Source organism: Mesoplodon mirus, assembly GCF_964341445.2.
Source record: "Mesoplodon mirus genome assembly, chromosome: 1".
In the NCBI taxonomy this organism is placed as follows: domain Eukaryota; kingdom Metazoa; phylum Chordata; class Mammalia; order Artiodactyla; family Ziphiidae; genus Mesoplodon; species Mesoplodon mirus.
The window spans coordinates 225,548,241-225,568,929 of record NC_138976.1 but is presented as its reverse complement, the minus strand read 5'-3'; the positions used below and the strand labels follow the sequence as shown (position 1 = coordinate 225,568,929).

At 55.9% G+C, this 20,689-nt stretch overlaps 1 protein-coding gene across 1 annotated transcript in view; it reads left to right on the top strand.

The window, feature by feature from the left end:
* The first annotated feature begins 6,278 nt into the window (after positions 1-6,278).
* FAM167A (family with sequence similarity 167 member A) overlaps positions 6,279-20,689 on the top strand; it is a 33,212-nt gene continuing 18,801 nt past the window's right edge. The window contains exons 1-2 of the mRNA XM_082614393.1: positions 6,279-6,879; positions 12,625-12,724. The gene's annotated coding sequence lies outside the window, so the exon portion shown is untranslated. The remainder of the gene's footprint in view (positions 6,880-12,624; positions 12,725-20,689) is intronic.

The window sequence follows — 20,689 nt, the reverse complement described above, 5'->3', positions numbered from 1 at the left end:
CTGAGGCTCAAAAGGGTTAGATATTTGCCCAAAGCCGCCCAACAGCGAGTGGCAGAGCCAGGATCAGACCCAAGGTCCCCAAAGCCCAAACTGGGCACTCGGTATACTTCGTCCCCTCCTGGCTGGTCAGGATGGGGTGGGAGAGAAAGTGGGATACACTCCCATTTGCTTCAACTTCTATGGGGGCAGTCAGTTTGGGTTGATCTGGAGAGAGCAGTTAAGTATAAGGGAGATTAGGGAGGTCTGTCCTTGCGGTACAATTCTTGGAAAGGGGGTGAACGTGAAGACCCACAGACTGGTTTCCCCCAGAATTCCTACCCAGTGATGGATAACAAGCATGCCGTTATCTTTTTTGACTTGGCCCTGTTTCTGCCTCTGAAGCCCATGCTTATGGTCTAGGTTTTCTTAGTGATAGAAAGATCAACTTTATCCCTGTATGTGACAACTTCTCCTGACACCCATCCTTGGCCTCTGTATCATTAGAGATTGGCTGGTGGAAATGAAAAGAATAAAGTCATTGGCCACTAGGAGCACTGCTGAGTTCGTGAAGCAACTGGGAATCGGCGGGCTGTGCCTCCATCAGGGGCAGACTTCTGTGGCAGGCCCTAGACTTCCTCATCCTGCCTTCTGGTCAGGAGCACCTCACCCCACCCCACCCGCCAGATTAAAGAAAGGCAGAGAACAAGCAGGCGCTACCCAAGATATGGGGGTACAGCCTTGTCTGTGAGTGTCTCACCTGCTGGCTCTCACCCCAGCCTCATTGCAAACCCACAGGACTCTTTCTCTCTGTCTAGCTGGCCTTGACCTCTTGCTGACCCAGACTTGAAGTATCTGCCAGGCCCTCCCACTTGGCAGCTTCTGGTCCTGCCTTCTGCCCAGCATGATACATTCTATTCGGTGGGTGGGGAGGATCATGGAATCCTGGGTCAGAAGGTGCCAGAGCTTGAACCTCTCGTTCCAGGGATTTGACAAAGGTCTAATTAGTAACAGAGCCAAGACTGGAGCCTGGATCTCCCGGTTCCTATCCAAGGCTCTTTCCATCATTCAGAGGAGGTGAGATGATGCTTAGAAGGCTCTCCTCTGACCATCAGGGCTGCTTCACCACCATCATTAGTGGCATCATTTCTGCTTTCCTTCCAAAGTTGGGAGGGCCAGGGAGGCCTCATTCCAGCTGTCACTCAGATGTGCTGGTGCTGGGCCTGGAAATACTCTGCAGCATCTTCTAGATGGTGAGTCTTACAAATGTCCATAAGAGAAAAATGCAAACTCTGCAGGACAAGCCATGGTGGAGAGGAGAGTGACCGGGTGACAAGAGTTCACACTTGCGTGCAGTGTCCTAGACTTCTTAAACAAACCAGCAAACCGGGCCTGTAATCAGGCCCACCCTCAATGTTTGAGAGGTCCAAAGCCAACACATAAATGGAGGCCCACGCGCCATGTGTCCAAATATTTGAGAGTTGTAAACCAAGCTAACAAACTCTTAGACAATGTTTGTTCTTTCCGCTTGCCTGGACAAACATATCTTTATAACAACCTCAAAGGCAGGTTTCAATTCCAAATCCTTGGACCCCTGGAACGCCAGGGGCAGGGAGGTGAGCTCTCAGCCCCACCCGTGGCCTTTCCTCTTTCCTTTCTGACCTGAGGGTCCTTGCGCTTATGCAGGAGAAGCCCCATCCTGAGAGTCTAACCTTCAACCACACTCCAGAGACCAGGAAAGAGGCCTGCACAGGCCCAGATGCTGGCCATTTGGGCAGGAAATTCCTGGATCCTGGATGCCTAGAGCACAGAATAAGAAAGGAATGGATTTGGAGTGGGCACGTTCTCTGGCCTCATGGCCCCCTTACCTGGAGGAGACCCAGAGCAGGGCTCTCTAATGCGTGGGGTCCAAGGCAGGCACTCTTGCCCATGTATAAAGCTAGTACTACTAAAATGATTTCCACTGTACAGATGAAGTAACTATAACTAAAACTTGAGTGACGCCATACAGGCACATGCCAGTCACAGAAGAGCTAGGACTTCAACCCGAGCCTGCCGGCCTACAGATCCCCTGCTGTGCCTCTTCCCCCAACTCCCCGCGGTCCAGCATCCCCTGGGAAACGCAGTGAGCCACTCCCTGCCGGACTCTCAACACCTCTTGCCCCTAGTAAGATGGAAACACTCTCTTTATCGGTCTCCTTTCCTCCTGTCTTGTCCCGTCATCCATCCAGGTTTTCTAAGACACAAAAGCCGTGACACTCATCCTTCTTAACCCCCTGCCCTCAGGGTCATGTTCAAAGACCTCACCTTGGCCGGTCATGCCCTCCTGCACTCTTCCTCTCAGCCATGCTCAAGCCCCTTCCGGCCTGAACACACTCTTGCAAGTGCTGTTCCTCTCCTGCCACGCTCCTTGTCAGGCCTCCCGCTGCCTCTCCTAGACAGCTCCCTCACCCTCCTCAGCTGGGCTTAGACGGCATCTGACACCTGCCCAACTCCAGGTCTAAGGTGGATGCTCTTTGTTAATTACTTCCTACACCAATAAACGGCAGGCATCGCACCGGCTGGTACAGAGCGAGCCGCCCATAAATGCTCATTGACCCCCCCTGGGCTCCCTGCAGGATGGCAAGCGGGTCCCCCACCTCCCTTCAGGGCTTCTGCGTGAGTCAACCTCTTCTGAGAGACAAGGGCAACAAAGAGACATTATCCTTGCCAACGTCAATGTCTCCAAATGACAGACACTTCCTGGATCCTCTTAAAATGCTGGGCCCATGATGGAAAAGTCCCTCCCAAAGGCAGATGGTAGAAACTAGAAGACCCTGGCCGGGGACTGCGAGTTCTAATTGCTCCCTGGAGCAGGGGAGGGTGTCATCACCCTCTGTGTCTCCCGGAAATAGAACCAAACAGAAATTTCTTCTTTCCTTCCTTCTCTCATTCAATGAACGGGGACCAGATTTTCATCACCAGGAAGGATACACAGGAGGCTTCGACAAAAGAGTTGGTCCGTGAGTAGCTTAAAAAGGCTGGTGGGAACAGGTAAGACGAATTTAGAGAGTGCTTTGTGCTGTGGGAGCTGAAGGCAGCAGAGACCCATCCCAGGGGTGCATTCTTTGCATTCCCTGGGGGAAAGGCGAGTCCTTACAAGGGTCTGCCAGGTCCATGGGATCTGCCAGCACCCCTGCCCTGTCACCTCCCTGGCATCATCTCCCACAACTCTCATCACCCACTCTCACCCCCGCACTGCACTCCCGCACGAGGCACCCCTGCACAGGCACGTGTGCCCACAAGGTGCCTTTGCATTGGCTGTTCCCTCTGCCTGGAACATCCTTCCTCCCCTCACCTCCTGACCGACTCCCTCATCTCCTTCAAATCTCTGCTCACAAGTCACCTCACTCACAAGGTCATCCCTGGCCATCGCACATGGAACAAGCACATTGTGGTTTCTGAGGCTGCCTTGCCTGTTGCTTGCAGGGACAACGGGGTCAGTGAAGTGCAGAACAAAGTGCCCTAGATTCGGGGTCAGACCAGCTGGGTGACTCTGAGTAAGCCCCCTAACCTCTCCAAGTTCGGTGTCCTCACAGGTAAGGTAGGGAGAATAGTTCTTGAGTGCCCTATTTCACAGGACTTCTGTAGGATCCGAAGATGCCTCACTCATCTTGCCTCTTGAAAACTAAATTGGATCCATAGGACTGATCCAAAAGGCAACTTTAGAATCAGTGTGCTATCACCAAGTCCAGACTTACTCTCCCAGGCTCGGCGCAATGTTCCCTGATCCAAAGGGCCACTGGAGGGGAAGCGCTCCCAGGTGGCCCGGCTGCTCTGGGCTCCAGCCCAGCCTCACAGCACCTCATATAAAAGACAGCTCCATTCAGAGCAGGAGACATCAGGTATGTACCCCAAACATGGGGCCATCTTCTCTTTGTCATAGTGTTTCTTGACATTGCTAATTACAAAAACTATTCGCTGCAGAAAATGTAAAAAATTAATGCAAGTCTGTAGAAGAAATGTAAAATCCTCTGTTATCGCACCATCCAGAGAAAAACAACAGCTAATATTTGCATATACCCTCCCAATCTTTTTTCTACACATATAAAAGAATTAGATATTATTAGAATTAAAGCTTTCATTATGTCTTGCTTACTTTGACATTGGATGTTCCAGTCTTATTTATTTAGCACGAGATCATTAGCATTTTCCTATGTCATCAAATTTTTTTTTTTTTTTTTTTTTTTGCGGTATGCGGGCCTCTCACTGTTGTGGCCTCCCCCGTTGCGGAGCACAGGCTCCGGACGCGCAGGCCCAGCGGCCATGGCTCACGGGCCCAGCCGCTCCGCGGCATATGGGATCCTCCCAGACCGGGGCACGAACCCGTATCCCCTGCATCGGCAGGCGGACTCTCAACCACTGCGCCACCAGGGAGGCCCATCAAATTTTTTTTGAGAATGTTATTTGGATGGCTACATGCTATCCTGTGCTAGAGCGCGAACTATAACTCAGTTGACCCCGTCATATGGTTAGGCAGTAGACTCGAGACTGTTCCAGCAGAGGTCGGGCTCTTCTTCCTCGTCTTGCTCGTCTCTGCCTTGTTGACTCTCCTGGTCCTCATCCAGGCCTGTATGGACCAGGCAGAATGGGAAGCAGGGGGCAGAGACCCTGCCTGCCCTGGACAGGCTGCCTGTCTGTGTGAAGACAGAAGACAATGTACTCAGAAGAAGCAGGAGCTCCATGCCGAATGAGGGCCTGGGAGGATGAAGATGGGAGAGAGCGTCTCCAGGTGGGGTGGGACGGCTCCACTAAGGAGACACTGGAGCATTTGCCACATGCTGGGGCTGGAATACACTGGTGAGCAGTGGGGCAAACGCTGAGTATTCAGCCAGGGTCGTGTGGCCAAGGACAGCCAGCCCAGGAAGATGCCGAGTTCCCGAGTGGGACCACGTCTTCTGCCTGCAGACATGATGCCTGCCCCTCAAAGCCTACAGCCTCGGAGGGAGACAGACACTAATCAAATAGCCTCACAAATAAAGATAAAATGACAACTGGCCCAGGAAGGAGAGGGTCACCTAGGTTCCCTCAGGAGGCAGAAGTGCGGCCCACCCTGTGCCGGAGCAGCAGGTCTGGAGAACAGAGCGTCAAGCTAGGCCAGGCCCAAGAGGTAGGCAGAGCCAGACCACACGGGCCTGGTGGCCATGCTGGGTTTTGATCCTGGAAGGGATGGGAGCTGTTGGGGGTCTGTAAGCAGAGAGAAGCCAAGATTGGCTTTCCATTCTGCAGCATTTGCTCTGGCTATGGAGGAAAAGCTGGCTCAGAGGAAGAGGTCGGGGGCCAAGAGTGGGTGCAGGGCCGTGAGCAAGGGGCTGGTGCTGGAGCTGGGGCGAGCTGACGTGAGCCAGGGCAGTGGCCCAGGGGATGGGAAGAAGTGGAAGAATTGGATCCATATTTAGGAGCTAGAGTCAAGAGGTTGGGTCAGTGCTGTGACTCTCCAGAAAACCCCTGTTCGAGTACACTTGCTGCTTTAGCATCACCAGCCCGTTCGCCTGAAGAGATGCTCCCATTAGTGGGATGTCTCCTTAGACAAAGTCCTTAGCGGATGTCCTAGAGAAGAGGGAAGGAAGGAAGGGGGACAGGGCCCAGATGGGGAGTTGCAGTGAAGGATACGGGCACCAGGGGGCAGCACAAGGGTCTCAGGCACAGTGGGGGCCGAGTCCCACAGAAAACAAGGCGAGCCACCTTGGGTCAAGTCACTTTGCAGTGTGTACACCTACCCTGGAAATAACGACGCCTGTCCTGCATCCCCAGTGCTGTTGTGAGCATGGCAGATGAGATAACTCTGAAGGACCCTGCAAACCCCAAGAGTCTGGGAAAGGAACTTAGCCATGTCTGGGCTGCCGCAAGAGTAAGGCAAACTTCCAGTAGTCAGCCCTGGGGGACAGAGGTCCCAGGAGGAAGCAGAGCACCCCCTCACCCCCTCCCTCCCCTACCCCCAGCTGAACTGGAGTCCCCTGTCTGCCGTCAGAACTGATCCTAAAGGCCAAGCTGTGGTTAGTGGGGGAAACACATGGTCTGGGGCAGGCCCCCCTGGGCTACTCCCATCTGGTCTGAGAGACAGATCTGGAAGAACGTCTGTTTCTCCTTCTCCTCTCTGAGCCTCAGTTTCCTCATCTGTAAGCTGGGGATGCTCACATCTGCCCCACTGAGTGGCTGTCACGGTGTTGTGACACGTGCTAGGCACTCAGTATGGGCCTTGCTGCTGGCAGCTGGAACTCAAGCCGCTGGTGGGTGGAGTGTAGGCTCCCAGCCTGCCGATACCGCTGGAAGGGGGTTCTCCTGCCCCTCCACGCAGGCAAACTGCTGACAGTGGCGAAGCCACGTGGCCACGCTTGGAGGAAAACTGCCTTAGTTTCGGTTTTCTGTGTTTTCGTTTTGTTTTGTTTTTTTAAAGTCTATTTGGGTTTGGTTTCGTCTAGGGTTGGGCCATCGCGTGTGCTTTGCTTCTACTTGTGGCAGGGCGGCTGCTCGGTTCGGTCCTGGCCGGGAACGAGCCGCTGGAAGGGCTTTAGGACCCGGCGCGCGTCTTCTGGCCTGGCGCCTCCCCGTCCCCGGAGCCGCAGGCGGAGAGACTTGAATGAGAGGCTGGAGGGGATCTCGACTGAAAGGCTCGCGGTGGAATAGCTCCGCCGTCGCCAGGCAACCGCCCTGACGCAACGCAAAAAAAAAAAAAAAAAAAAAAATCCCTTAAAAAAAGAATAGTGCTGAGAATTCCCAGGAGCAAGAGAGAAAGGGAGGCAGAAGCCGGCTCAGCCTCGAAGCGGGGGCCTCGGGCTGCGGACGAGCGGGGAGCCCGCGTCGAAAGGAGGAGGCGGGGACCTCGGTGACACCCCTGGAATGGGCCTCGGAGCGCCCGGGAAGGTGGGTTTGCGGCAGCGGGGACGATCCCAGGTCTGGGGGCCGGACTGGGGGTGATGTGTCTGTGGCCGGTGGCACTGACCCGGGAGTGCACTTGCCAGCCGGAGCGCCGCAGGTCCTCAGAGCCGGCAGTGGCGGGGAGCAGCCCAGTCCGGGGCTGGGGGAGCACGGACCCCAATGCGCCCTGGAGCGGACACCGCCCCCCCGCCCACCAGCCCGCAGGAGATGAGGTCCTGCCTCACCCGCTCCTGGGGGCTCGCTCCCCTCACGGGGAGCGGGACAGCTCGGCTGGACTCCATCTCCCATATCCTGGCTGGCCCCTTCCAGGGAGAAGATCTGGGTGGAGTTGTGAGGCTTGAGGTCTGAAAGGGAGGAGCCCCGCTCAGTCTCTCTGGATCTACTCCCAGACCGCTGGTCCCCTCTGCCTACTTCAGGCTCAGCGATGTGGTTATTCCTGCCCCAAGGATGCAATCCCTAACTCAGGAGAAGTGACCCAGGGCACTTGGGCCCGAGGGTGCTCTGAAAGGCTGAGGCCAGTGCGATCAGAGGGAATTGTACAGCCAGAAGGGCCCCGGGGAATGAGAGGGTCAGCCCTGCGGCTGGGCACCCAGGTCACTGGGAGAAGGCGGGAAGGTCTGTGGCCCGAGGCCAGGGGGCAGGTGTCTCTGTGCACCAAGTCGGGTTGGCTGTTCTGCTTTTTAAAAAATCCCTTATTGCTCGTATCTGTTTTTCATTCCCTGTCCCTCCGGAGAAGATCTGGAAGGTGGGCTGCTTCCAGGTCGGTGGATCACGGCCTCTGTCTTAAACCCACAGGCGCGTTCTCCCAGATTAAGTTTGCACCAGCTCCCAGCGGTTCCTGGTGAATCCCAGGTGGAATGAGCCCAGGTCCCACCAACAGGGCAATCCCCGAAGTGCCCGAGGGGGGCGTGGCTCTAAAGCAGCTTCCTTTCCGATGCCCCAGAGACAGTCCTGCCGCCCACCAGGCGGGATGGAGCGTGGAGAGCTGGGCAAAGTCCAGGGAGAGCAGAGGTGTCCTGACCGCGTCTGCAGGGTGGGAGCTCCTGCTAGCGGATTTTTAAGGGTCCTGGCAAAGAGGCACAAGCTGTACTCAGAATGCATAAGGATGGCGGCTCTTCCCTGAGTGCACTTGCCAGCCAGGCACTGCTTGAGAACCCTTCACACCCGCTGGTCGTTTGACCCTCGAGGGAACATTATACCCCCATTTTGCCAATGGGTCTCCGAGAGATTCAGTAACTTGGTGCGGCTCATGGGGCTGGTGAAAAGAGAAGAGAGATTCAGCCAACGTGCTGACTCCTAAGACAGTGCTCTCAAAGGAAGGCTGCTTTTGGACGTCTGAGCAGAGAGGCCAGGGAGGGGGAAGAAACCAGTCAGACCCAGACTAAAAGAGAGCCGTGGGGCGAGGCTTGTCCTGTGACCTGGGAACATCCCTGGCACCTCGAGGGCCTTGTGGAGCCAGGAAAGCAGCCAGGCTCTGCATTCGACCTGGCTGGCTTCAACCTGCTCCCCTGAAGCCGAGAGAGAGAAGGGTCCTCCCTCACCCCGCTTTTCCTCCTTGCCCCCTTGAAGACCCCCAACTTCTCATGCACTCGCTCCTGTCTTGTCCTCCCAATGACATGCATGGATTTCCACTAAATTAACAGTCCCACCTCCGGTGTCTACCCGCTTGGTCTCCTTCCAATATGGACTCTGGCGGGGAAGTAAATTAAGACAGTGCCTAACTATTGCTGAGAGACATCCACCGAGCCCCAGGCCAATGACAGGACAATGCTTGTCAGGCTGCTCACTCACACACACAGGCGGCTTTCTTTAGGTAAATTTTGCCCCTGGACGACTCCCTCAGCCCTACAGGAGCGTCTGGAATTCCCAGCACCCTCTGGGAGCTGCACTCTCCCCAGCAATCACTCTTTGCCTGCCTGGGGCATAGAGCTATTTGCAAAGGTGTAAGATGAATGATCATCGGAGCAGCTTGCTCCCTGGTTTGTAGACTAGGCGGGACAGAGTTCTCACTCACGAATGGAAGACCCTCTAGGATTAACCAGGATGGCTCTTAATATGCACACGTACCCTGGGATTTGGACTGGGGCGAGGAGAAAGGAAGGAAAGGCAAATTCTGAAGAAGACCCCGAAGAGGCGAGCATGGGCTAAATGGAGGGCAGTGGGCATGCGGACCCGGAAGGATCTGGAGGTGGACATGGGGTTTAGAAGGAGCTTTGCCATCAGCCTGTAGAGTTTGAGCCGCCATAGGGGGTCAAGCTGCCGACAAGAGTTAGGAAGACTGAAAATGTCAGCTTCTATGTGGCCAGGACAGCTGCCCTGGTGCACGAAAGCCCAGTGCTTCCACACTCTGCCCCCAGCCCCTCCACGCTTGTCTCCGGAGAGGTGTGGGAGCGGAAGGAGAGAAGAGGACAGGGAAGTGGAGAGGAGAAGTTACAAGTGTGCGCTGCCCTCTCCCGGCTCCTCTCCTTCTGAACGCTACCCGACGGTCCCCCGCCGCCGGCCCCCCCAGCTATGCTCGCCCATGAAAAACTCCTTAAGGAATGGAACACAGAGCACAGCAGCTGGTCTCCCTGTGGGCACACCCATCCCGGAAGGTAGGGGGGCAGTGAGGTCCCCAGCATCAGGGGCCGCTTCACGCCTGGCCCCTGCCCAGCAGCCTTTGCGGAGCCCTGGGGAGGGGTGGGCTTCAGCTTCTCCCGGGGCACAGACTGAGCTCCCGCTTCTTCAAGGCCATCTTTCCAGTATGGCCAGAAATTCCCCTCAGGTATCCTGATCCAGATGTGGGAGCTGGTCATGAGTTCCCAGAGACTTTGTCATAGGGCTCGTCCCTTGGGACCTGGAAGGCCCAGCCCAGAGCCGATCTCCAGGTACATAATGGGCCCAGACGGTGACCTCCACGGAGACCACAGCTCAGGGCCCACTGAAGGCTGAGCTGTGTTTCCTCATTCCAGGAAGCCAGCAGGGCCTGAGCGTGAGCCAGGCACTCCAGCCCCAGAAGGCCAGCTGTGGCGGTCCAGGGTGATGAGTATGCAGGAAGGTTCTAGATCAGGATCCATGAGCAGGAGGCCACTTCGGGCCCTGGTCGCCCCTGTCCATCATCAAGTTAAAGTGACGCTACCTCCCTCGTCCTGTGAGCATTTCCATGTGCCTCACCCTGGGGACACCGCCTTACTGTGTACACTGTCCTACTAGTTTGGTCCAAATTCTCAGGTTCTGCTGTGTTGTTGTTTGTTTACTTGTCTGATGGCAGACACTGACAACTTTGGGGAAGGTGAGAGCAAACCTCCCTATCAGGCCGGATGGAAATAAGCCTCAGACTGAATTCTGCCACACACCTAGACATTTTTTGAACACTGTTTATTTGCCAGCGGGTCCAGCAGAGTCCAGACGGCCTGTTCTGCGGGCTCAGTGAAGTCACAGCCATCTGTCTCTCTAGGAGCCCCGACCATACCTCCCCCGAAGGTCTCACCAGATGCTTTCACTTTGCTCCTTCAAGAGTCAAGAGTGTCTCAAAATTCGTGTGGCCCGCATGTCTTGAGTACCTCTGTTTTCACCTAGGAGAATGCACTTCTAACATTTACTCTGCGAGTTCTCAGATGTCTGGTGCTGAGCGGTAAGAAAGACAGCCAAGCGCTTCCCAGAGCCCCGTCTGCAGAGCGGACCCTACACCGGGCTGCCAATGCCAGCCGGGGTTGGGGTGTCCCTCGTTGAATGCAGCTGGTTGCAGCTGGCCCAGTGATACCACACAGAACATCTCATGTCTGTGAAAGGGGTTTTAAGATCAATCATTGACATCTCACCAAGGAAGCAAGACAATGGCCCTGTCTTCAAGGAGGTGCAGTGTCTGATCAGAGCCACCGACGAGAAAAGACCACGTGCAGCCCAGAGTCCTGGGCAGACAACAGAGTGATGCCCTGTGCATTCTGGAATGCACAGAGACGTGTGGGCTAACTTTAGTGGTTCTGCAGCCAAGGAGAGGTCCAGCCAAGCGCTGTCATGGGTGGGAGGTGACCGTCCTGTTAGAGGCATGACTAAGAATTCACATACACTCTATCTCATCGGATCCTTCCAAGGCTTTGCAGTTGATTCCACTATGATCCCAAGGTCATAGAATTAGTAAGTGTCCGGGCTGGGCTATCATCCCACATCCACCAACACACAGCCCTACCCCATCCCTATAACCTGCTCTATCTCTTTGTCCGGCTCCCGATTCCTGCCCTCTGTGAAGTGTGAACTCAGGCAGCTCAGCAGCCCAGCTACGTTCAGCTCAGCTGACCTGAGAAAGGAGCAGGGGCACACACCCTACTTTCTGTTCTCCCTGGGCCCCAGAGGGGGCTCAGGGCTGCACTTTGGATGAGCTGCAGACAGAGCTGGAACGGCCTCTCACTCCCACATCCTTACGATGGGCCCTGCCCAAACACAGGGCACCTCTGAGGGCCCTCCAACCCCCTGAGAGGTCAGCACGCCCAAACAGACTATGCAGGTGAGGTGCCCTACATAAGCGAGTGAAACGTCTTAGGAAGTCCTTGCCAAACCATTGGGCTCTGGAACTTTCGACGCAGAATAAAACAGAAAGCCAATCGTCCCAACACTCTCCCATTTGAGCCAGAGCTGGTTGCTTCTGCACATTTGAAGCTGGAGCCCATTATTCTGTGGACTCGGACAGTCCTAACTCTGCCTTGGATGGGGGCCAAGACAAATGCCAATTAGGAGACACTTTGGTGGGGCGGACGTACCCCACGGCGGAGGATGTATAGCCCCAGCATCTTTAGCTGTGAAATGGTGCCTGAGTTTCGCTCAGCTGTAAAATGTTCCCTGTTCTTAGAGCCAGAGCACCAGCCCGAACTGCCTTCTACTTTGATCTCTGCAAATTGCTTTAAAGGCCACTCTGTGTCTGCTTTCTCCCCCCTAATCCCCGTTGCCATGGCCTTTGGCCAGAAGAGGCCTGCGGTCACATGCAGCAGTTGGCCGGGCGGCGACAGGCTGCCTCACCCCTCCTGAGCATCTCTGCCTTGTCAGGTTCTCACGGAGGAGAATCTCCGCTTCGGACTCTGCATTTCCCATGGCTAATCCCCCCACCACCCCCGTGGGACCCTCTGATTCTCAGGCACCTTTCTCCTGGCCTGTCGGGGTGGAGCAGCCCTTTCCCAGGGCCTCGTGGCCTTGGAAGGGACACAGCGGCGACGCCGGGTGACCCAGCAGGCCCCCCGCTCCTTTCAGCGAAGCAGTAAATTAGATCTGTGGCTCCTGGGAGCCAGGGCCTCTTCCCGACCCACAGGGACGCACAACTCTTTCTTGGCGGTTTTCTCAGCCACCTCTCTCACTGGGCAAAAACGATAGGGAAGTTCTCCCCATCCCCAGCCTCGCGGCAGGAGGCCTATGCGCTGTCCTCTGCGGCAGGGGGCAGGGCCCATCAATTATTCAGCGTGGACCGAGCACTTTGTGCAGAGGCCTTAACAAGTATTTTTATAGACTCTTGTCTCACGAGGTCCCAGAGAGACAGCAAGGTTTCTAGACAATGGAAGCTGCATGTGGAGTCTGAAAACACGGGTCTAAGCCCAGCCAGCTCCCCGAACAGAGCTGTGTGACCCCAGGCAAGTCTTGAAACGTCTCTGGTTTGTGACTTCTCTGGGGTCTAACTCTCAGGAAGGCCGCTCCAGCCCGGGCCATCGAAAGTGGGGAAAACGTTTGTAAACTTCCTAATGTTTGTGATTGCTCCTGTGATTCCAGGTGTGGACGCAGGAGCTCTGAGCGATACGCTGAGCCGTGGCCATTAGCGCAGGACGTTGCAAACCGAACTTCACTGGGAGCAACGCCCGAGAGAACGCCGGTGAGTGGGTCCCTGTGCCCCCTGCGCCCTGTGGCTGCGATTTCATGATGAGGTGACAACGCTACTGGGTGCCGTGGTCTAGGCTCTGTGCTTATTGGTGAGGAAGGAAGTGTCAAGGCCGTTCCACCCAAACCATGCATTTGGCAGGGGAGAAGCAGAGCCCTGAGGGGAAGTGAGTGGCCGCAGTCACTCGGGCTGGGGGTGGGCATGGGGTCCCTGGAGCGGACGCCCCGGTCAGGGACTCCTGTTTCCCACCCAGGTTGGGCCTGTCCAAAAACGGTGGCCCCATTCCCCTTCCCTAGCAGCAGTCCTGGGACTCCTGGAGCAGGCAGTGAGGGAGTGAGGATCGCAGCCCACCGGGCCTCTCACCCCCGGTACAGAGGACTGTAGAATGGGGTGGTGTTTGAACTAGGCTCAGAGACTCATCAGATTCAAACCTGAGGCTACGGGGAAAGGCCAAAACGTCAAGTTGAGAACAGTCTCCCAAACCCACCCCGGCCCCCCACTCAGACTCGCTAGAAACATTCTGACCTTGAAGCTGCCAGAGGTCTTCTACTGGGCAGGAAACCATCTGGAGGTGTGAATTTGTTCACTAGCTCACAGCGCCGCCGTCCTCAGCATTTACTGAACATCTGCTGTTGGCAGAGCCCTGTGCTCAGGACACAAAAGAGAAAGGAATGCCCTTCCCATCGAGGCGCTAGACAGTGGGCAGGGAGCCGGACACTCCCACGGTTCAAGGTCATACAGGCCAGGGTGCCGTGCGCGTGACAGAGGCCAATGCTGGAAGCAGTCGGAGAATGGCCTGGAAGGTGGGGTATCCTGGAGGGTTTTGGCCAGCTCTCAGATGAGCTTCAAAGCAGAGCTGTAGACCCAGTGAGAAGGGAGTTTCCTGAAGGGCCTGTGATGGACAAAGGGATAAAACCGACTGCCCAGAATGAGTGGTTCATCCAACCACTCATTCACTCATCCAACAAGTTTATTGAGCACCTACTATGTGCCAGGCACTGTTCTGAGTGCTAGGATCACAGCAGTGAACAAGAGAAAGTCACTGCCCTCAGGGGACTTACATTCAACGTGTAACATCCTAGTTCTGTGAGTGAGGAGAGCTATGAAGAAAAAGGAAGCAGGGACATCTCAGTGGGCTGGTCAGAGCTGGTCTCTGTGGAGGTGACGTGTGAACAGGTGCGTGAGATCAGGGGGAAGTCAGTTGATGGAGCAAGGCATGAGGGCAGGAGCACAGCCTCAGGCTCTTAGAGGAAATGGCTGGAGTCTCACAATGGTTTGTGGCAGGAGGGGGTGATCCAGGCAGCAAACGGGTGGCTTCCAGGACGTGGAAAGCGGAGGGCTCTCCTGGTGGCAGCTCGCAGCCCCTGCGGGCGTGCCCTCCCCTGAGGGGTACATCACCGGTGCATGGGAGGAAGTCAGGTACCACTCCACTTCCCTCAGTAGCATCCCAGAGCACACATGCAACAAAGCCCCCCCGCCACACACCCCCCACACACACCCCGTCCCAGCTCAGTTTGCCCCCGCCTTGCACGCACAGTTTGTACCCAGGGTCCTGTCTCTGCACCATGTCTCCCCCCCATCTCTGGCACTCCCAACACCAGCTCTGACCAAGACCTGGAATAAAGATGAGCTGGGAAAGATGATCTGTGAAGGGCCAGACCAGCGGGTGTCCCCTCCTGCTTCGGTCACCATGGCAACCTCAGAGGAGGCGAGAAAACACGTTCTCTGGCAGCTCCTGGAAGCGCCCTGGTGACCGTGGGCTGCAGGGCTGTGTCCCCCAGCCTCTCAACCCTGGTCCTTAGGGCTCCCTGAGTCTACAGAACACAGACGGGATTTCACAGCCTCCATTGGCCACCGGAGGTCAGTCCTGAGGCCCAGCCCTGGAGCTCAGTTTAAGATAAACATCGGGGTTTTATGATTAAACCTAAAAAAGCCTGCCTCGTCCCAGCTGCACTTCCTTGTCCCAGACCTACCGACCTGTCACCCACCTGGAACGAAAAGGGACTCGCTGCTTTAGAAAAGGAAAGAAAAAGGTTCAGGCGTGAGCCATGGCCTGAGCCCCGCTGGAAGCTTATAAAACGCAGTGCAGACGCTGGAGCCCTTTCCCCCCACTCTGTCCTCAGCCTGGCGGTGGCTGCAGGGTGGACGCTGCAACCCCTCATTTCAAAAGAGGGGCCGGCTGGGGCTTCCCTGGTGGCACAGTGGTTAGGAGTCCCCCTGCCGATGCAGGGGACACGGGTTCGTGCCCCGGTCCGGGAAGATCCCACATGCCGCGGAGCAGCTGGGCCTGTGAGCCATGGCCACTGAGCCTGCGCGTCTGGAGCCTGTGCTCTGCAACGGGAGAGGCCACAACAGTGAGAGGCCCGCGTACTGCAAAAAAAAAAAAAAAAAAAAGAGGGGCCGGCTGAGACCCAGACAGGCGAGGCGAGGTGACTCCCCAAGTCTCAGAGCTCCCGCTGGAGACGGGCTCTGGTCCCAGAGGACAGACCCGCAGCCCGGGAAGCAGGGGTCCCCTTTGTCCTCAGCCCTGGCAGCCCCTGACCCGCTCTCAGGTCACGGCCTGTGGGTAGAAGGTGGGGATGTGTGGCCCTGCCGAGAGCTGGCAGGCAGGCCTGGTCCGGCTAAAGCCAGAGTGGGTGCCGTCCCTCCCTTCGTGCAGGCCCTGCTCCCAAGACGCTGGGCGGCCCCTGAGCCCTGGGCCCGAGTCCCTGCAATGAGCGTTTTAGGCCTGGTGACACATGGAACACACCCACAGGGCGGCTCTCTTTGGGGGACTGATGGGCCGGGCTCATCCGTCAGGGGCCTGAGGCCCACAGAGGTAGAAGGTGGACGAGCAGACGCAGCAGCAAGCACGGCAGTGGACACAGAGCCAGCGGCCCTGCCCTCACACCCCCCGCCCCGGGGAGCGGGCCCCGCTGCTGGCTCTGTGTCCTGCGGGGACATTTCTGCAGTGAAGAATCGGCTGCGCTGTGGCTGAGGCCCTCACAGGATCTGAATTTCCTCAGCAAGGCAGGTCTGGCAGGGATGGGTGTCTTAAGGGTCCGTTCCTGCCTTTATCAACCCCGCCCACAACCCCTGTGTGTTACCCGCTGCTCTGCTGCTGGGGGCCAGGGCCGGCCTGCATGCGTGTGCAAGGGAGTCTGCGCTGCGTGTATCACCAAGCCTAAACCAGAGCGTGTCAGCTTATGCACGAGGACCCACGGGTGGCACTTCTGCTGGAAGCAGCAGCATGCGTGTCCGTTTATCCCCGTGGAAAACTGTTATTGCATCCTCATCAAGCGCTGCCTGCAGTAGATCGTAAATTAAGAAACATATCAGGGACTTCCCCGGTGGTCCAGTGGTAAAGAATCCGCCTTCCAATGCAGGGGACGCGGGTTCTATCCCTTGTCGGGGAACTAAGATCCCACCTGCCGTGGGGCAACTAAGCCCACGCGCCACAACTACTGAGCCCACGCGCCACAACTAGACAGAGAAAACCCCCATGCCACAACTAAAGAGAAGCCCACGTGCTGCAACGAAGATCACGCGTGCTGCAATTAAGACCCAATTCAGCCAAAAATAAATAAATGAATGAATATATATATTTTTAAATGACAAGAAACATACCAACTATGAATGCAGATGGACTCTTAGTAAAAGCTTCTTTGAGTCCACAATGGTCATCCGCTCTCTGGTTCTCCGCTGGAGGTGGCACCCTCTAAAGGACACGTGGAAATGGGGGGAGGGAGCCTCTTTTGGTGTTCAGGTTGTTTTATGACACTGCTTAGCTGTCAGTCCTATGCTTTGCCTCCCCAAATGAACTGTATGTTCCCCCTCATTTCAGTCAGCGCTCTTGGTTGTAAGCAGCAGAAAGCAGTGTTATCGTAAGGTGTACACAGAGTCGGCAGGAGGTAGAGACCCAAGAGAGAAAACAGGCAGAATCGGGGCGGCTCAGAAAACCGAGAGGCGAGAGGGCCCGTAGTGATGTGTCGGAGATCCGCTCATCGGGGCACTAGGCTTTTATCCACACAAACACCCCCGCCCGGAGCACTTCTGACACCAGACGTGTGAGTTTCCCACCCCAAACAACCCTCCAGTTCTCTCCAGACACCAACTGGGTGTTCTACGAGTTAACTCAATTTTGACGCTATCCACCTAAAGGTAGCGTCAGATCCCACAAGTTAAGGGCTCAGTCCCACAAGACTGTCCCCCACTTCACACACCAATTGCAAGTCCCAGGTTGTCAGCTGAACTTCTGACCAATGGCTGTAAACCAGGAATTGCCCACAACCCCTTCCTCAGATTCAGTCATCTGCTTAAATAGCTCACAAAACTCAGGGAAGCATTTAGTACTTGTATTTACCATCCAAGTGAAGAGGTCCATACCCCCTCCAGGCGTGCCATCCCCCCAGCACCTCGGCGTGCTCACCAACCTGGGAGCTCTCAGAACCCCTTCAGTTGGCGTTTTATAGAGGCCTCATTGCATAGGCATAATCGGTTAAATCACTTGTCATTGGTGATTAGGTCAACCCCCAGCCCCTCTCTCCTCCCCAGAGGTCAGGGGTGGTGGGGCTGAGAGTTCCAACCCTCTCATCACGGGTTGGTTCCCCTGGCAACCAGCCCCCATCCTGAGTGGTTGCCAACAGTCACCTCATTAACATAAACTCAGGTGTAGTAGAAGGGGGCTTCTTATTAATAACAGATGACCCTCTTTCCACCTGAGTGTTCTAGAGCTGTTTCAAGAAGTGGGAACAAAACTGAGATACTCTAACAAAAAATACTCTTCTTGCTTTCATCATGTAGAAAATTACAAGAGTTTTAGGAGCTCTGTGTCAGGAACCAGGGATGGAGACCAAATACATATTTCTTATTATATTACAATATTACCCTCCCACAGTCCTTCAGTAAGGATGGTTTGGCTGAGATGATGCCACATCCCCTGCACTTGACATCTTCCTCCAAGGTTCAACGTCCCTCCATCCTGGCCTCACAGGCCCCAGACTCAGAATCCTGGGCCTGAGCAACCGATTGGCTAAGCTCAAGTCTCATGCTCAACAAATATCCACTGTGTCATTTTATGTTCTTTGTCCAACACACGCTTATGTTGGTTCCGAGTGTCAGGAACCTGGTTCAAAGTAGGAGGCTATATAAAGGCTCTATAATCAAGGTCAGGTGGAACTGCTTCCTACAGGGCCCAGTTGAGGGCCTCAAGCTATCTCATCTGCTTGGCTTCATTTGCTAGGCAGACTCTCTCCCTGTGGTGAGCCGCGAGGCCACGGCCGGCTTCTGGGTGGTTCTGACACAGCCACTCAGGGGGGCTCTGATGGGCCAGTTTGAGTCATGTGGCCACCCTGAGGCGCGAGCTGTGACTTCCTCACAGGAAACAGAAATGCTCTTTCCGGGGGAGGGAGGGGACACTGGGCAGAAGTCCCCTCACCTCACGATGCTGGGCCTGACAGCCTGTGTCCAGGCGCCCGAGGTCAGGGCAGGTCTTGTGAGGACAGGTGGGGAAGCCCAGATCCCCTCTGCTTCTCTGAGCCCATCCAGATGCCGGGGGAGAGGCATCCGTGCTCTTTGCTTGTTCATTCACAAACATTTAAAGAGAGCAGCTTGGCCCTAAGGGCTGGGGGTTCCAGGGTGCAGAGCCTGGTCCTCGCCCTCTTGAAGCTCAGAGTCCGACAGAGGAGACCATGCAGAAAGTTCCTGGTAGAAAGGCTGTGGCCTGAGAGGGCCACTGAGCCCAGTGTTATGAGCCAGCCTGGAGCCGGGCTGCAGGGTTTCGAATCCCACCTTCGCACTTAGTTCTGTGACCCCGGGCAAGCTACTCAACCTCTCTGTGCGCCAGTCTCCTCATCTAGGTCATGGAGACAAGCATAATATTGCCTCGTGGGGGTATTGTGAGGATTAAATGTGTTCGTGCACATTAGCTCTTAGAACAATGCCTGGAGTGACCCGCTCTGAGTAAGCGTCAGCTAATATTGTTGGGATGACATAATTGTTTGGCCGATGTGGTCTCGTTGTATCCCGGGGGCACACACAGCTTGGGCAAGTCAAGGAAAACTTGAAGGGGAAAATCCCTGAGAACTGAGGCAGAGGAGGGAGGAAGGGCATTCTAGGCTGAGGGAACAGCTTGTGCAAAGTCACGGGGGCCGTGGCAAGGTCTGGTGCTCAGTGTTGGAAGGGTTGCGTATCGTGGGAGAGAAATGAGACCCCGGTAGAGGAAGGAGCCGGCCCGAGCCTGGGGTCCAGACAGGGAGAGAGGGGCTTCGAGTTTCTTAGGAAAACGTAGGGCAAGAGGGAGGGAGGGAGGGAGTGTCCCTTGAGAGAGGGACAGAGAGACAGAGAGAGTGAGAGAGAGAATGGGTCAGCGCATCTTTCCCTGCCCTCAGAGCCCATCTACGAAGTGGGTTTGGAAGTTGTCCACGTGGACAGATTAGGTCATGATAGATGGGGTGTTGGCCGAATGACTGGGCTGCGCCCACCTGGCTCCCCCAGCAGCTGGGGGAATTAGCTCACGGCTGGCACGGCAATATTCGTGGCAGCAACCGTGCGCCCAGAGCGAGCCAGGAGCATGTTTGAACAGCAGTCCTTGTGTGCTGCGTGGGTCCTGAGCACTGGCACATTGCTGCTGCAGGAAGGCTGACGTGCCGCCGGGGGTTGTCTTCTGCTTCAGGAATTTCACGTTCCCCTGCAGCCCAGTGGCCTGCCTGGCGGGGCATGTCTGGGCCTGGTCGGATTACCATCTGGCCCTGTTTTTCCGGATGCCTCAGGCCCCAGGTCTGGCAGCATCCTGTGGCTTCCCTCCTCAGGCTCTCTGCCTTTGCCACGTCCCCAGTGAGTGTCACTTTGTCTAGGGCTTACTGTAGACCAGGCGCTGTTAAAGACTCGATATTTGTCACCTTATGAAATATTCAAAATGACCTGTGAGGTTGATGTTATTACCCTGGGGCTGCGGCTTCGTGAGCCAGGGACCTGGGCAGCCCACAGGGCCCTTGAAAATCTTTTTTTAAAAATTAATTTTATTTATTTATTTATTTATGGCTGCGTTGTGTCTTTGTTGCTGCGCGCAGGCTTTCTCTAGTTGCAGCGAGCGGGGGCTGCTCTTTGTTGTGGTGTGTGGGCTTCTCATTGCAGTGGCTTCTCTTGTTGCGGAGCACGGGCTCTAGGCGCGTGAGCTTCAGTAGTTGTGGCTCGTGGGCTCAGTAGTTGTGGCACACTGCTCAGTAGTTGTGGCGCACGGGCTTAGTTGCTCCGCGGCATGTGGGATCTTCCCGGACCAGGGCTCGAACCCGTGTCCCCTGCACTGGCAGGCGGATTCTTAACCACTGCGCCACCAGGGAAGCCCGAAAATCTTTTTAGTTAGTACTTTTTAACGAGGCGCCCTGATTGCATTTTGTACCAACCCCAGCAAATTACATAGCTGGTCCTGATTCTTCCCACTTGTCAGGAGAAGACACAGAAGCACAGAGTGATCATGAAGCCACATGCCCAAGATCACAGAACTGGGACCCTGGGGGACTGACCCCAAGACCTATGCCGTTTGGAGTAGAAAGAGGCTGACCCGAGTCCTTCAACCTTCCCAGCCTCGATTTTGCCATTCTCGAAATGGGGTGACCCCTCCTGCTTCTCGGGGCAGCTCTGAGGCTGGAGAGAGAGGACGTGCACACTCGCTAAAGCTCAGCCGATCAAGGATCAGTACCGCTGATTCTCAGCGCACTGGCGTTCCCGCCAGCGTTTCCAAGCCATCCTGACGCCTTCTGTGCAGGTCTTCTCTGAACTGATTTAGAAACCACTAATTAAAATAAGCTCCCCCACCCCCCGCCCCCTGCCCAGGAGGCAGCTACAAGAAGGCAGTCGTAGCTGTCCCCTCCACACCGCCCCCTACCCCGCGGTGCTGAAGGAAGACCCTTCCTGACAGGTCCTCCCTCTGCAGGCAGGGTGCAGGTGGCAGAAAGAGGGAGGGAGACAGACGTCCCAGCA